Raw genomic sequence first — 17,011 nt, 5'->3', positions numbered from 1 at the left:
ATATCCATCTTTCTCACTAATCTAAATGAAAACTCCTATCCAGCCTAAACGGCCTGTTTTTAATCTTTTAAATTTGTGTTTCACTTCTCTATCTTTATCTCTATGTTCCTGTAACTCCCCTCCTAAAGACTTCCTCCATTCTCCCTCTTCACCATGAACAATCTCTATTAACTCTTTTTTTTTTTTACTCTTCAAAACACTGTACTAATTTCCCTTGCATCGAAAGTTTTCTTGCAATCATCGTTCCTCTGAAACGGATCTTCTTTTCATGCCTGACACATAAGTACAGCCTAGAGTGTTTAGAGGTTAGCTGGGCAAACTCTGGAGCCACGCTGCTTGACTTTGAATCCCAGGTCAATCACCTGGTATTGAGAAAGCCAATTATCATTTCTGTAACCCAGTTTTCTCATCTGTAAAAGGGGGTCACAGGAGTTTCCACCAAGGCATATATATCTGCAAAACACTTAGAATATTGCCTATCACTTGCAATTTGCTATGTAAGAGTTAACTATTATCATTTTAGAGGAGCCCTGGGGGCACAGTGGGTAAAGTGCTCGGTTGCTAACCAAAAGGCTAGCAGTTCGAACCCACCATCCACTCCAAGAAAGAAAGATGTGGCAGTCTGCTTCCATAAAGATTTACAGCCTTGGGAACCCTATGGGGCAGTTCTACTCTGCCCTAAAGGGTCACTATGAGTTGGAACTGATTCCACAGCTGTGGATTTTGGTTTTATTATTGTTTTATAAACTTTATCAAATTTGTTTCTGTGAACTATCTTTCTTGCTAGGTGTAAGCTAAAAGAATATTATTCTCCATGAAATTATGACACTTTGCACCTAATCGGTATGTGATACAAAATGAAAAATAAGAGGTCAGAAATCATTGCCATATCAGAAAATATCTAAAACATGGTTGCTAGCTTTATTTCTCCACTGCACTTTAACACACTCCTTTTTACTCTTTAATAGTAATATAATACATAAAATTTAAACCAATCTGAGATAAGGCAAGCGGACCTTATGACAACAAAATAACTCTTACACTGTTATTAACTTTCTGTATTATGAAGGAAAGCAAAGCCTATATAATCATCAAATGCATTATAATTAAGTTAATGGCAGTATCCTGAAGAGTGTCTGCATTTTACTTGAGAAGTGATTAATTCAGGTCAGTGAATTAGAGCTGGAATATTTATATGTACCACAATACCAGGAATGCAGACATAAAGGTAGAAAGTTAGATTATTTACGTATGAAAAAGATATAACTGAAAAGAAAAAGGACTTTTTTCATTCCAAGATACCTTAAAGCTCACTGTGTAGAATAATAAGATAAAAAAAAAAATTTTTAATAAGATAGGAGAGTCTAATTTCTCATTTATAATAATTCTCTCAATCTAAACTACTTTAGAGATAACATTCTTTTAATGAAATGTGACAAATACAAAGGCAGGCACGTTTCTCTCGTCCTCTTTAAAGTTCAGAAAACTTAAAAAAAACTTTATGTAAAATAAGTCATTTGACACATATTTGTCGGTGCTTGCATCAGACAAGGCATTGTACATGCAGACATTATGCACTGGAGATGTCCTTTGATTTGAACCTTGAAGAGTGGAGGGGTCGCTGGTATAATAAGAGGTGACAGATATTCCAGGCAGAGGGAGTAGCATATGCCAAGGCATCTTGTCATGAAAGAGCCCATCAAGTTCAAATATAGCTGGAACTCTGGACTTTTTTCTTTCTTAATGAGAAAGTGACAGAAAATGAGATGAAGAATGCTGATTTTAAAAGTGGATAGAAATGCAACTCCTTAGTTATTAATTTTTTTTTAAAGGCAAAAATAGTGATTTGGATTGTATTTGTAAAGGGCTCTGACCGCACAGTTTTTTTTTTCTTTTTTTTTTAAAGAGATATTTTTCCTCTGTAGTATAACTAATGAAGAGAGAAATGCTTCCAATTTAAACTTTATTTTAATTATATTGTCACACCTATTTTAATGGGCTTCAGACAAACTGTGAAAAAGACAAAATTTTGCTTTGGGCCCTTTTGGTTTGATGTTCATATCTCTGAGCCCATTTCAACTTTTGTTGATGGGTACATAGTGCATGTCAGAATTTATGCCAACCCTAGTACTGGAGTAGGACTCTGGAGCACAGTCTATACCAGGCATTACCCCTTTATAGGGTTGTTATGAGTAGGAAACAACTCGATGGCAATGGGTTTGGTTGTTGGATTTCAGGATGTCAGAAGTATCCAGGGAGGGAGCTGAACAAGCATATAAACGGGGCATGTGGGCAAATCTGGCACCAACTTTTTACCACGGTATACAAGTATTTCAATAATTTTAGATCTATTACAGGCAAAAGAGTATGTGCTTGCTAGACATCAGCCATGACTGAACTAGAAAGAGATCTAGATTTTCTGGTATCAGTCTGTGATAAGGATTTTAGGCTTATCCCAATCTTCCTGTGTTGCTTTTTTATTCTGATTCTACCTGATCTCTCCCTTCACTTACAGAAATCCATGGAAGGAGTTGTCATAAAGCATTGGAAGACCTAAGTTCCAGCAGAAACCCACATCAGATTTCTTTAACTGGCACCTCTCAGCTCAAATCACATAAGCAGATACCCTTATAAGAAAAGAGATTTTATAATTTTTTTTTTATGTATATCATTATCTACTTTATCACAAGTTCTTTATGTTTTTAGGGCTCTCCCTATATTTCTCCTAACAACACTATAGTGTTTTCTCTTTTCTAGAATTTCTTCTTTTTGACACACTCTTTCACTTTTTAGACTTACTTTGTACAGCTATGGGTCACTGGCAAGTATTTATCCCTCCTCTCCAAGGCATAGTGAGCAGAAATCGATTAGAATTCCCATGTAAAAGCATTTCTTTCTTGGTTTAGTTTTATTAAATTCAACCCAAAATTCTCTGAATTTAGAAGAAATGTTTATTCTCTAAATAAAATGCATTGCTCAGAAAACTTATTAACACTAAAGAGTAGACATTTGGAAAGAAGAAGTCATTACTTTTTAGAGAGATGGAGATCTTGTATTCATGCTAAAGATTTTGTAGCTTGAATCTCCTAATTTTAAAAGTCAGATTATTTATGACAGTGTAGATCATAATGTCAAAAACAAAAATGTTATGGAAAGAAACTAAAACATCTCTTATATTTCAGAAAGTGGGGAAAGGCAATTAAAATGAATGTTTGCAAACAAGGATGATTTTCTTTTGTTGATAAGAATAAGACACTTCAGGATCCATTCAATTATTTTTCAATTTTTTTTCATGCTTGAGTCATTTAATGTTAATCACATTTAGTTTGGTTTGTGTTTTTTCTCACTTACTACTAGCCTGCAAGAATGACAGAGCAATAATTAACGTGGCTTGCTCTAACCCTTGCAAATTCAATAAAATGGTACAAACCATTTTCCATTGTCCAGCTTGAAGTATAGACAAAGGATAGATATGCCAATAATTTTAAAAACATATTAACAATACATATAAAAATACCTCATAAAACATGTCAAAATATGACATTAATCACAGACTAGATTTTTTATATTACTTTATATTATCTTCTGATGACCCAAGGAGAATCTGAGAAGTAATAGAAACACATTATTTTTGATATTAACATTTATTATTGATAATCACAGACTTAGAATTTAATGATCTATAAGGCAGTTATTATTAATCATTCTGGTACTTCTTTTATCCATACTGTGATGTCTATAATTTCTTAATATCCATTTTAAATTTAAAATTTTACCTTAAAATTTCACAAATATTTACTTTTTGTGTGTGTATGAAACTTGTAATCATAGGTGTGGCATACCTAACCACTTAACCAATGATTGTAGATCTGTTATGAATTCAGCTTCTCTCAATTAATATTCTATCCTGACATGATTATTATATATGCTGTAGGCACTGTAGAGTCAAATGGTCTCACAAATTTTGTTATAGAAAATTTATTTGATTTCTTTACTGTGTGATTTTTTTTTTTTTTGCTGTAATTACCCATCTGGAATCTCCAAAACAGGATAAAGTGCACCACACCTGCTCATGGAATCCTTTTTCAAAAGATATCTCAAGGGACAAACATTAAGTGAAACAAACTTTGGGGAATGTTGATATATTCCTTCCTTGCTACTTAGTGTGGACCCTACACATACATCACATGGGAGCATGTTATAAATATAAAAAATATGTGGCTTCAATCAGATCTATTGAAATAGATTCTGCATTTTAGATATTTTAGAATATTCCCAGAGTCACATTCAAGTTTCAGAAACAATGGACTAGTCCATGTCACAGGAGTTTCGGCTTCATGTGGGCTTACTGGCCTTCATATTGACTGCCATTTGAAACCATTTGTACATCAATAAGCACATGGTACCACTTTAGAGGTAGGAGGGACTATTTGATTTGGAAGCACCATAATTTATTGGAAAATGATTGTTATTGGGTTTCTCGTAGGAACACTGTATAAGACTTGTAAATGATAAAAGTAAGTCGGTGTTAATAGTCAAATATCTATAAATATACACCACTCTAATGGTTGGTTTCCATTTAGTACACTAACACTTGCAGCTGCTTGAAATAACGTTTATTTCTCCCCCAAGGGAAATGTGGGATAACTCAAAGATGGTGAAGCAATTATTAATGGCTAGTGGTCAACCAGAAAATAGGATCTGTGCCTGTAGTAGAAATATAAAATGTTTATTGAAAGAGCAAAACAAAAACAAAACAAACTACCTCAAGTTAAAACTTAGAAAGGTGCTCATATATTTTAATTCTATTTTGTTGTCTAACACTTTAGGACAAATCATTTATAATTGTATATAATTTTTAATTTTGGAAAACAAGACAGGAACATGGAAATGCTAAATGTCTCTATGTGTAGAAATTCCAAATTCTCTATTATATTCTCTTTTGTTTCAGATTATTTGCATGCACATAAACTTTCTCATTACATATTCATTTCTTAAATTAAAAATAAAATAGAAGTGTTATGACATTAGTAAAAATAAATAACTAGTTATGGAGTCAGAAATTATAGACTTTTTGGAGGGAGTGAAGAATCTAAGAACTATCCAATCTAACAGCTTTATTTTATTAAATAATGAAAAGAGGCGCATGGAGATAAAATGTGTTGCCTTCACTTATAACGAAACTTTGTATGTCTGATGCTAATTAACATGCTAACTTTTAATATTTATTGTTCTAGACTAAATAACTTCCAAAATCTTTGGCTATCCTACATAGGTCTCATTTTCACTTCTATTTATATTAAAAAAAAAAATTAAATCTTTTTTACTACTTTTCATCAGCTCTTTTTTAAATTTATATATATATACACATTATGTATAATATATAGACTATATTATTACATATAATAAATTGTAACATAAATATATCAATATGTATTATAGTCGTATACTATATAGAATATGTTCTTAGATACAAAATATATGTAAATATATATTTCAAATACAACATATTTGAAAATACAAAACAAACAGCTCTTAAATAATGATCTATTTCGAAACCTGAATAACATTTAAATATTAAAATAGCATTAGCATGTAATTTATTAATAGTCAATGCATGAGTCTACAAGGTTTCTGTTTCTATAGTTCTGTAATTATTTTTCAGATGATTGGTACTTAAATATTTTCAAGAAGAGCATTTGTTAATCTGTAATAATTATATCATATACATTTATTAAAGCCCTGCATATGTCCTAACAAAGAAAAAGAAGTACTAAATTAATGAGCTGACTTTTGTTTCTATTTCAGTTGTAAAGTTATTTATTTCCATCATGATATATCACTGATTCATAGATTTTGATTTTCTTTTGTAAAATCAAAGACATGAAATTTGAGCATACTCATACTTCAAGCAGTTTCATTTATACTTCCCAGTCAAAAGGTAAATCCAACATCTATAATTGGATGGTGCTAGTCAGGAAACCCTGGTGGTGTAGTGGTTAAATGGTGCGGTTACTAACCACAAGGTCGGCAGTTTGAATCCACCAGGCACTCGTTGGAAACCCTATTGGGCAGTTTTACTGTGTCCTATTATAGGGTCGCTATGTGTCGGAATCGACTCGGCAGAAATGGGTTTCGTTTGGTTTGTTCAGTCATGTCAAAGTTAACAGGTCCATAAATGAACTGTTGATTACCAACTACAGTCTTGCTCCTCCCAAATTCTTACCCATTGATGGCAACTCCTTTCTTCTAGGTACTGAAGACAAGCAATTTGGAATCCTTGTTGATTCCTCTATATTTCTCACACTTCCCATCCAATTCCCCAGAAGAATTACTCTGCCTGCCTTCAAGATATCTTTATTATCTACCCATTACTCTCCATGTTGTTAGCTCAAGGCCCTGGTCTAATCCACAATGATTTGTCAATTATTTCAGTAGCCTCTTCACTGCCTCCCTGCTTAAATACTTAAATTCTTACTACAGCAACCTCAGTGATCTTGTTCATGTGTAAGTCAGACCCCTTCACTCCTTGGCTCCAAATGCTCCAAAGCTCAGAGTGAGAGGTGCTGTTTAAAAGGACTAAAGAGAACTTACAATCTAAGACTGGCCTGGCTAACTGCATCGTTCACCCGCATTCTTGCTGTTCCCTGAACATGCCATGCAAGTTCCATCAGAGCCTTGTTGGCTCCCATTCCTGTAACTCTCTCTGAAGATATCTGCAAGGTGCATACTTTCACTTTATTCAAGCATTATCTAATCAGAGGAACCTTTCCTAAGTAAAATAGAAACCAACAACTTTTAAGAGAAACTATCTTGAATTCTCTCACACAGCTTTATTTTCTCCATTTAACACATAAATGAATGCATTTATTTGTCTTTTCCACCAGAATGCAAGATTCATAAAGGCATGGACTCAGTTTTAATCTCTGTTCTGTCTCCATTAGTTAACAGAACATATGTTAGGTGTCCAGTGAGTGCTTTTTGAATAAATCAACAATTATTGTCAAGTGTATACAGAACAGTGAAATTTTAGATGCTAAAGTACACTATTTAAGAGTTTGGGCCCTGGAGTCAGACAGAGCTGCTTTAAAACCTGGCAGTCCATGCTAGTTTTAGGATATTGGATTAGGGCCTTAACCTCTTTAGTATTATTTTTCCTATCCATAAAATGGTACCAAATATTAGTGCTTGTAGCATAGGGCTATTCTGAAGGTTAAAGGAGAAATAAGATAAAAAGCATTAAGTTTAGTAAATGCTTAAACAGCATTAATGATTAGTCATAGTAATAACTACTATATGCAGCAACCTTTGGAAAGATTCCTGGCAATTTCTTTCCATGAATTGTTATTTTTCTCTTAAAAAAAAATCATGGTTTTATAAGAGTACATAAAGTTAATATTATATATATTACTCTAATTGTTAACCTTAAAGAATTATAATTTATTCACTCACTTATTTAATGTTATTCATATATTTGTTTTAATTACCTAATGTGTCTGGATCTGTGAAAGACACTATGGGAGATATAAATATGTCACTATGTAGTAAGGGTGGTAACATATAATAATATAATAAAATGTAGAGCAAGAGAATGTATTGAGAAGTGCTACTGGAGTTTATAGGGCAATGAGATTGCCCCTGGGTAAGGTTTCCTTCATTCAACAAATAATATGAAGTGCAGTATATGCATGGCACTGATCTAAAAACTTGGAATACACAATTGAAGAAAACTATGATCTTTTCCCCTTGAAGTTTACATTCTAAGAAAGATCTGGGAAGTTCTATTTTACTTAACCACTGAGAACATTATTAAGTGATTACTCTATGTCAATTAGATACTGAGAAGAGAAGTAAAAATGAGATAAATGACACAGATCTCATGGAAAGTTCACAAGTGAATTAAACCTGAAAGTCAAGTAGAGCTGAGGAAAATGGACAGGACATACTAGGACTCAAAGGGACAGAGCAAGAATAAGGTAGTTTTCTGGAAAGGAAATAGTGGAATATGGAGATGTGGTGAAACTATATCAGGTTAAGTATCAAAATACTTGTGTTTTTGTCAATTTGTTTGTTTCATGATGAAGCATGATAGGAAAGCAATGGTTTAGTAAAATCAATGTGGAGGCAATGTGTAAGGAGTTGAATAAAGGGAGAAAGTGCCAAGACTGGAAGATTTGTTTGAAGTCTGTTGAAAAAGCCCTGGTCAGTATATAATAAGGGCCTGTAAAGATAGTGTGATCTCCTCATATAGAATGAAACAAAGTTTTTGAAAGATAATTACAAAATATATATAAATAATTCGGAATTATCTGACAATTTAAATAATCAATTGTCAGTGAATGTGCCATACTTTTCAAAGAAAAAGAAAGTGGGAAAGATTCCTCTAATATTTTTACCCTTTGATTTTGATTAAACGTATATATTTAAAAGGTGAGTAAAATTTATTTGTACATAACACAAAATTAATAAATATAAGAATGACTAATTCTAAGACTCCATACCCATTAAATCCTGTTGCTGTCAAGTCAATTCTGGAATACAGGGGTTTCCATGGAGTGGCTGGTGGATTCGAACTGCCGACCTTTTGGTTAGCAGCCGAGCTTTTAACTACTGCATCACCAATGCCCCATTCAGACTTCACAGAGATTATTTATTTAATCAGTTTTCACAATAATTTTCACCAGCACAAAAAAAAGCTTAAATATACTGTAACGGGAAATTTATATTTTTCCTTTGATTTTATCCCTGAATCTTTAAAAATAGTAAAAGTTGGCACTGTATATATTAAAGTGTGTTGCATTGCAAATGAGTCAATTAGATGAAGACTTGTAATTTTTTTTTTTAAGTCATCAGGAAATCTCTCTAGAATATATCACTATTTATGAAGTGTCCTGTTTAAAAACAAATCACAGAAGAGTTTTGAGTGAGGTTCCAAGTTTCTGGCAGATAAAGCAGTGATACAGGAAAGATGGAGGTTCAGGATAGCACCACCCACAGGAGTGCTACTTCAAATTCCTTACCTCAGCTTCAATCAGAAAAATCACAAGATTTAGTTGCACTTATGTCTCATTATCTGTGTGTTGCAGGCTGAAAATAATTGCTGAATAAATTAGCATCATATCAGAGAGCATGGAATTAAGGACATAAATAGAGTTGTTACATGGTAAATGAAAAACAAGTTGAAGATTTCCTAAATTGAACATCATATAAAGGAGAAACATAGTTTCAACTTATATAGAACAAAAGTAAAAAACAAAGAAACATTTTAAATATTTACATTTTGCTTAACTTTTATGCATAGTCATATGGTGGGCATCATCATCAAATAGAATGTTCAAATAAGAGATCGAAAATATAAAAAATGTTTTTCCCAATCTCAATACCATTTTGCCACTTTTTTTAATATGGTGTTTTTTAATTTTTTTTATTGTACTTTAGATGAAGGTTTACAGAACAAACTAGTTTCTCACTAAAGAATTAGTACACATACTGTTTTATGACATTTGTTAACAACCCCATGACATATCAAACTCTCCCTTCTCAAGCTTGGGTTCCTTATTATCAACTTCCCTGTTCCCTCCTGCCTTCCAGTCCTTGGCCCTGGGCTGGTGCGCCCCTTTAGTCTCCTTTTGTTTTATGGGCCTGTCCAATCTTTGGCTGAAGGTGAACTTCAGGAGTGACCTCATGACTGAGTTGAAAGGGTGTCTGGGGGCCATACTCTCAGGTTTCTCCATTCTCCCTCAGGCAAACAAGTCTGGTCTTTCTTTTTGGGTTAGAATTTAGCTCTACATTTTTCTCCAGCTCTGTCTAGGACCCTCTATTGAGATCCCTGTCAGAGCAGTCAGTGGTGGTCGCTGGGCACCATCTAGTTGCACTTGACTCAGTCTGGTGGAGGCCGTGGTAAATGCGGTCCATTAGTCCTTTGGATTAATCTTCTCCTTGTATCCTTAGTTTTCTTCATTCTTCTTTGCTCCCAAAGGGGTGAGACCAGTAAAGTATCCTAGATGGCCGCTCACAAGCATTTAAGATGCGAGACACTACTCACCAAAGTAGAATGTAGAACATTTTGTTTATAAATTATGTTATGACAATTAGCTAGATGTTCCCTGAGGCCATAGTCCCCACAGCTCTCAACCCAGCAATTTGGTCCCTCAGGGAGTTTGGATGTGTCTCTGGGGCTTCCATGACCTTGCCTTGGACAAGCTGTACTGGCTTCCCCAGCATTGTGTACTGTCTTACCCTCTACTAATGTTAACACATATCTATTGTCTATTTAGTGTTTTTCCATCCCCACCCCTCCCTTCCATCGTAACCATCAAAGATTGTTTTCTTTTTGTGTGTAAACCTTTTCATGAGTTTTTACAATAGTGGCCTCATACAATATTTGTCCTTATGTGATTGACTTATGTCACTCAGCATAATGCCCTCCAGGTTCATCCATGTTAATAGATGCTTCAGAGAGTCATCATTGTTCTTTATTGTTGTGGAATACTCCATTGTATGTATGTATCAGAGTTTGTTTATCCATTCATCTGTTGATGAGCATGTAGGTTGGGTTTCCAGCATTTGGCTATTGTGAACAATGCTGCAATGAACATAGGTGTGCAAATGTCTATTTGTGTGATGATTCTTACTTCTCTAGGATATATTCCTAGGAGTGGGATTGCTGGATCATATGGTATTTCTATTTCTAGCTTTCTAAGGAAGCATATCGTTTTCCAAAATGGTTGTATTATTTTACATTCCCACCAGCAGTGCATAAGTGTTCTGATCTCCCTGCAGCCTCTCCAATATTTGTTATTTTCTGTGTTTTTCATACGTGCCAGTAATGCCAGAGTGAGATGGTGTCTCACTGTAGTTTTGATTTGCATTCTTCTAATGGCTTTTTTTTTTTTTTTTTTTTTTAATGGCTAGTGATCACAAGCATTTCCTCATGTGTCTATTGGCTGCCTGAATGTCTTCTTTGGTGAAGTGTCTGTTCATTTCCTTTGCACATTTTTTAATTGGATTCTTTGTCTCTTTGCTGTAAAGGTATTGGATTTTCTTATAGATTTCAGAAATTGGACCTTTGTCTGATTTGTAATAACCAAATATTTTTTCCCAGTCTACAGGTTCTCTTTTTACCCTTTTGGTGAAGTTTTTTTTTTTAAGGATAAGTGTTTAATTTTTAGAAGATCCCAGTTATCTACCTTATTTTCTGGAATTTTTGTGTTATTGGTTGTGGTTTGTACCTTGTTAATGCCGTGTATTAGAGCCTCTAGCGTTGATCTTATTTTTTCTTCTATGAACTTCATAGTTTTGGGCTTTATATTTAGGTCTTTGATCCATTTTGAATTAGTTTTTGTATATGATGTGAGGCATGGATCCTGTTTCATTTTTTTTTTTGCAGGTGGACATCCAGTTTTGCCAGCATCATTTGTTAAAAAGGCTGTCTTTCCCACATTTGACAGTCTTTGGGCTCTTGTCAAAGATCAGGTGACCATAGGTGTATGGATTTGCGTCTGGGTTCTCAATTCTCTTCCACTGGTCAATGTATAGTAGGTTCTGAGGTCAGGTAGTGCAAGTCCTCCTACTTTATTCTTCTTTTTCAATAGTGCCTTGTTTATCTGGGGCTTCTTCCCTTTCCATATTAAGTTAATGTTAAATTTTTCCATCTCTTTAAAGAATGTTGTTGATATTTGGATTGGTATTGCATTGCATTTGTAAATAGCTTTGGGTAGAATTGTCATTTTCACAATGTTGAGTCTACTTATCCATGAGCATGGTATGTTTTTCCATTTATGTAAATCTCTTGATTTCCTGCAGTATTGTTTTGTAGTTTTCATTGTCTTTTACATCTCTGGTTAGATTTATTGCTAAGTATTTTATTTTTTAGGGGCTATTATAAATGGTATTTTTTTTCATGATTTCCTCTTTATCATTCTCTTTATTGAGGTATAGGAATCCAACTGATTTTTGTATGTTTATCTTGTATCCTGCTTCTTTGCTGAATCTATTAGTTCCAGTAGTTTTCTCATGGAGTCTTTTGGGTTTTCTATGTTTAGTATCATATTATCCACAAATAGGGACAGTTTAACTTCTTTACTACTAATTTGGATGCCCTTTATTTCTTCTTCTTGCCTTATTGCTCTAGGTAGGACTATCCAGTAAAATGTTAAATAGGAGTGGTGATAAAGGGCATCCTAGCCTTGTTCCTGTTCTTGAGGGGAGTGTTTTCAGCCTCTCTCTGTTGAGAATGAGGTTGGCTGTTGGTTTTGCATAGATGCCCTTTGTTATATTGAGAAATTTTCCTTCTGTACTTATTTTATTGACAGTTTTTATCAGGAATGGGTGTTGGACTTTGTTGAATGTCTTTTCTGTGTCGCTTGAGTTGATCATGTGATTCTTTTCTTTCCTTTTATTTATGTGGTGGATTTCGTTGATTGATTTTCTAATGTTGAACCATCCTTGCATACATAGTAAGAATCCTACTTGGTGGTGGTGTATTATTTTTTTGATATGATGCTGAATTCTAGTGGCTAGAATTTTGTTGAGAATATTTGCATCTATATTCATGAGAGATATTGGTCTGTTATTTTCTTTTTTTGTGCTGTCTTTGCCTGGTTTTGGTATCAGGTTTATGCCAGCTTCATAGAATGAATTCGGAAGTATGGTTCCCTCTTCTACATTCTGAAGTAGTTTGAGCAGTACTGGTGTAAATTCTTCTCTGAATGTTTGGTAGGATTCTCCAGTGAAGTCATCTGGGCCAGGGCTTTTTTCTTTGGGAGCTGTTTTATTACCTTTTCAATCTCTTCTCTTGTTATGGGTCTGTTCATATTTTCAACATCATTTTGTGTTAGTTTGGGTTGGTAGTGTGTCTCTAGAAATTTGTCCATTTCCTCTAGGTTTTTTGGAGTATAGCTTTTCGTAATGCTCTGTTACGATGCTTTTTATTTCATTTGGATCTTGTTTCATTTCTTATTTGGATTATTTGCATCCTCTCCTGTTTTTCCTTTGTCATTATGGCCAGTGGTTTGTCGATATTATTGATCCTTTCAAGGAACCAACTTTTGGTTATGTTGATTCTTTCTATTGTTTTTCTACTCACTATTTCCTTTATTTCTGCTCTGATCTTTATTATTTCCTTTGTTCTGGTAGCTGTGGGCTTCTTTTGCTGTTCTCTTTCTATTTGTTCAAGTTGTATAGGTAATGTTTTGATTTTGTCCCTGTCTTCTTTTTTGATGTGTGCACCTATTGCTATAAATTGACCTCTGTGGACTGCCTTTGCCGTGTCCCAAACGTTTTGGTATGATGTGTTTTCATTCTTATTTGATTCTAGGAAATTTTTTATTCCATCTCTGATTTCTTCTATAACCCAGTGGTTTTTAAGCAGGGTGTTATTCAGTTTCCATGTAATTGATTTTTTTTTTTTTCAATGCTCTTCCTCCTGTTAATTTCTACTTTGATGGTGTTGTAGTCAGAGAAGATACTTTGTATTATCTCAGTGTTTGGATTTTGTTGTGGGTTGCTCTGTGGCCTAAGGTGTGGTCTATTTTGGAGAATGTTCCATGTGCTTTGGAAAAGAATGTGTACTTCACATCTGTTGGGTGGAGTGTTCCATATAGATCCATGAGGTCAGGTTGGCTGATTGTGCCCTTTAGCTCCTCTGTGTCTTTGTTGACCTTCTTTCTAGATGTTCCGTCCTTTACCGAGAGTAGTGTGTTGAAGAATCCTACTATTATTGTTGGACCATCAATTTTCTCTTTTCAGTGCTATTAGAGTTTGTTTTATATATTTTGGAGCCCTGACACTGGGTGCATAGATGTTTATTATGGTTAAGTCTTCATGATGGATTATCCCTTTAATCATTATATACTGCCCTTCTTTGTCTTTTATGACAGATTTAAAGTTTATTTTATCTGAGATTAGTATTGCCACTCTTGCTCTTTTTTTGGTAGTTATTTGTTTGATATATTTTTTCTACCCTTTGATTTTTAATAAATTTACAACTTTGTTTCTAAGATGTGTCTCTTGTAGATAGCATATTGATGGATCCTGTTTTTTTATCCATTCTGTCACTCTCTCTCTTTATTGGTGCACTTAGGCCATTTACATTCAGTGTAATTATTGATAGGTATGAGTTTATTGCTGTCATTTTGTAGTGTTTTTTTATTTTTCTGTGTTTTTTTTGTTCCTCTTACTCTCCTGTGCTGAGTTCCTTTTTTTTTTTTTTTTTTTTGTGGATTTCTTTTTTTTTTTTAGATTTTGTTTTTATCGAGACTATATTTTTCTTCATTATTTTGATGAGTAGGTTTTTTTTTAAACTTTCTTCGTGGTTACTTTGAAATTTACCCTTATCTTCCTAGGTTTGAACCAGTCTACTATTACTTGGTATCACTTTGCCTTCCTCTCCATTAGAAAGTTCTATACCTACACCATTCATTCCTTTTTATTGTTCTGATATTTGGTTTTGGATAGTCCTTGAGAGTTCATTTCCTGGATTGGTATCTGAATGGTACAATCTTGCATCCTAGATTCAAGCCATGGTCTGATGTTGTTTGTTCTCAGACTGAAGGACTCCTTTTAATAATTCTTGTAAGTTTGGTTTAGTTTTTACATATTCCTTTAATTTCTGTTTATCTGGAAATGTTCTAATTTCACCATGATATTTGAATGAGAGTTTTGCAGTATATATTATTCTTGGTTCGGAATTTTTTTTTCTTTCAAAGTTTTAGATATGTCATCTCATTGCCTTCTTGCCTGCATGGTTTCTTCCAAATAATCAGAGGTTACTCTTATTGTTTCTGCTCTGTATCTGACTGTTTTTCTCGAGCTGCTCTCAGGATTTTTCTGTTGTCTTTGGTTTTAGTGAGTGTAATTATGATATGCCTTGGTGTTTTTCTTTTGGGGTCTATCCTACATGGTGTGCTTTGATCTTCTTGGATGGTCAGCTTTTCATCTTTCATGATATTAGAGAAGTTTTTGTCAGCAATCCCTCAATGATCTGCTCTGTGCTTTCTGTTTTCTACCCCTGTTCTGGAACTCTGATCACATGCAAATTTTTCTTTTGATTGTATCCCACATAATTCTCAGGTTTTTTTTTTTTTTTTTTTCCTCAATCTTTTTTTTTTCTGATTTTTCCTCAGAGTTGCAGCCAAGTGATTGTCTTCAATTTTGCTCATCCTGTCTCCCATCATTTCAGACTTGCTCCTCAGCCCTTCTATTACACTCTCCATTTCTGAAATCTTGTTGTTTATCTTTTGGATTTCTAGTTTTTCTTTTTGTATGATTTCTAGCTGTGATTTTATTTTTGGCATTTTGTTCTTGTATTATCTTTCTGAATTATTCCTTTTTTTGTTTTTATTTTCTTTGAATTTGTCTGCCTTTTCCATAAATTCATCTATTTTTTCCTCACTTTTGTCTGCTTTTTGCTTCAACTCTTGGGCAGTTCTGAATATTAGAGATTTGAATTCCCTGTCATGTAGTTCTAGTGCCTTTTCTTCTACTGGAAAGTCACCTGGTGTTTCATTTTGGATGCCTACTGGAACCATTCTGTCCTATGTTTTTTTTTTATATATATATTTTGATATTGTCTGCTGTCCTCAGGACATTCAGTAGTTATTTTCTTTATTTATTGATTGTAGATCTGTTTGTTTCATCCGGCTTTTTTTTTTTTTTGTTGTTTTACTTGGTTATGTCTGAGCAGAAGGGCTATGCATTCTTTGTTGTTTGCTCATCTGTGGTGACAATAGTTTTCACCTGCATGTCCAATGGGCAGGGCCAGTCACTCAGCTATGGTGCAGCAGGGCAGATCAGGCTGAAGGGGAGGGGCTGGGATGGATTGTTTTTGGCATGTACTAGAGCTGAGAGGGTGGGCCGAGAATCAGTGCCGGGCAGGTTCTGGTAGGCTGTGCCTGTGCTGCTTGGGGGTGTGATGTTAAGTGCACAGTGAAGGTAGGAAGGAAGGAGGGGGGAGGTTGTGATGTGTGGAGCTAATATGGGTACAGGAAAGAGAAGAGAAACAGAGGCCAAAAAAAAAAAAAAAATGTGCTAAGGGAATGGATGCTCTGTCTCCTGCTGGGAACTTCGTCAAGCTGCTTTCCCATACTTCCTGGCCACTGATCTCCAATGCAGGTGGGCCAAATCCAAGTGGCACAGATGTTGCGAATTCTGGCTGGCCAAGCCACTGCTGCCAGCCAGGAAGGATGGAGGTAGAGCAGTGGAGAGAGGATGGGGGGTGGGAAAGTGTGTATCTCTGGCTACTGCATGTTCTGTCTCCTGCTGGGAGCTCCATGATGCTGCTTTCCCATGCTCCCTGACTACTGATCTCTGGCAGGAGTCCAAGATGGCGAAATCCACGCTGCATTAGCTAATAGGGGACCACCACTAGTATCTCTCCTCACTCTCTGTTCTCTGTCAGTTTGTTACTCCATTCAGTGCTTGGCTTATCTCTTCATCTGGCACTCTGGGTTCCAGGATTGACATTTGTCTCTGTTTCACTTAGTTTTTCGGGTCTTTGCTATGGACGGACGGTGTGGTGCTTCTGTCTATGGCACCATGTTGGCCAGAAGCCCTTGGTACCATTTTTTGAGACTAGATTCAAATTCACAGAATTTAGGTATGACTTATTTTTTATACTGGCATTTGCTTCTAAAAGTAGAAGTTTTGAGTGCATAAAATATATGAGGACATTAGTTGTCTTGATATGAGAAGTTTAGTTGTCATAGTTTGTCTCAGTCAGAACCCATTCACATAAAAAATGTGAATCAAGGATCTATAAAAGCAGGTGAATATATATATTTTTAATTTCGATTGTTGTCCACTACTGTCTGATGCAGTAACTTAAACAAATTACAATAAATACTTATTCAGTATTACAATTACCTGGAATTTTGTCCTACACACACACCTTAATTTAACCTACATAACAAACTTATTCCCCCTTTTTCATATGACATCAAAGCTCAGTGTGTTAAAGTATGCTGGCCACTGATTGCATTAGTTTTAGATGTTACTGAAAAAACAGCAACAG

General features: G+C 34.7%; 1 protein-coding gene across 7 annotated transcripts in view; it reads right to left on the bottom strand.

Annotated features, from left to right (window-relative positions):
* EPHA5 (EPH receptor A5) overlaps positions 1-17,011 on the bottom strand; it is a 407,780-nt gene that overhangs the window by 30,873 nt on the left and 359,896 nt on the right. The gene's annotated exons all lie outside the window — the stretch shown is intronic.

The sequence above is a fragment of the Elephas maximus genome, chromosome 5, assembly GCF_024166365.1.
Source record: "Elephas maximus indicus isolate mEleMax1 chromosome 5, mEleMax1 primary haplotype, whole genome shotgun sequence".
In the NCBI taxonomy this organism is placed as follows: domain Eukaryota; kingdom Metazoa; phylum Chordata; class Mammalia; order Proboscidea; family Elephantidae; genus Elephas; species Elephas maximus.
The sequence above is the reverse complement of the archived record's forward strand: the minus strand, read 5'-3'. Positions and strand labels throughout refer to the sequence as shown.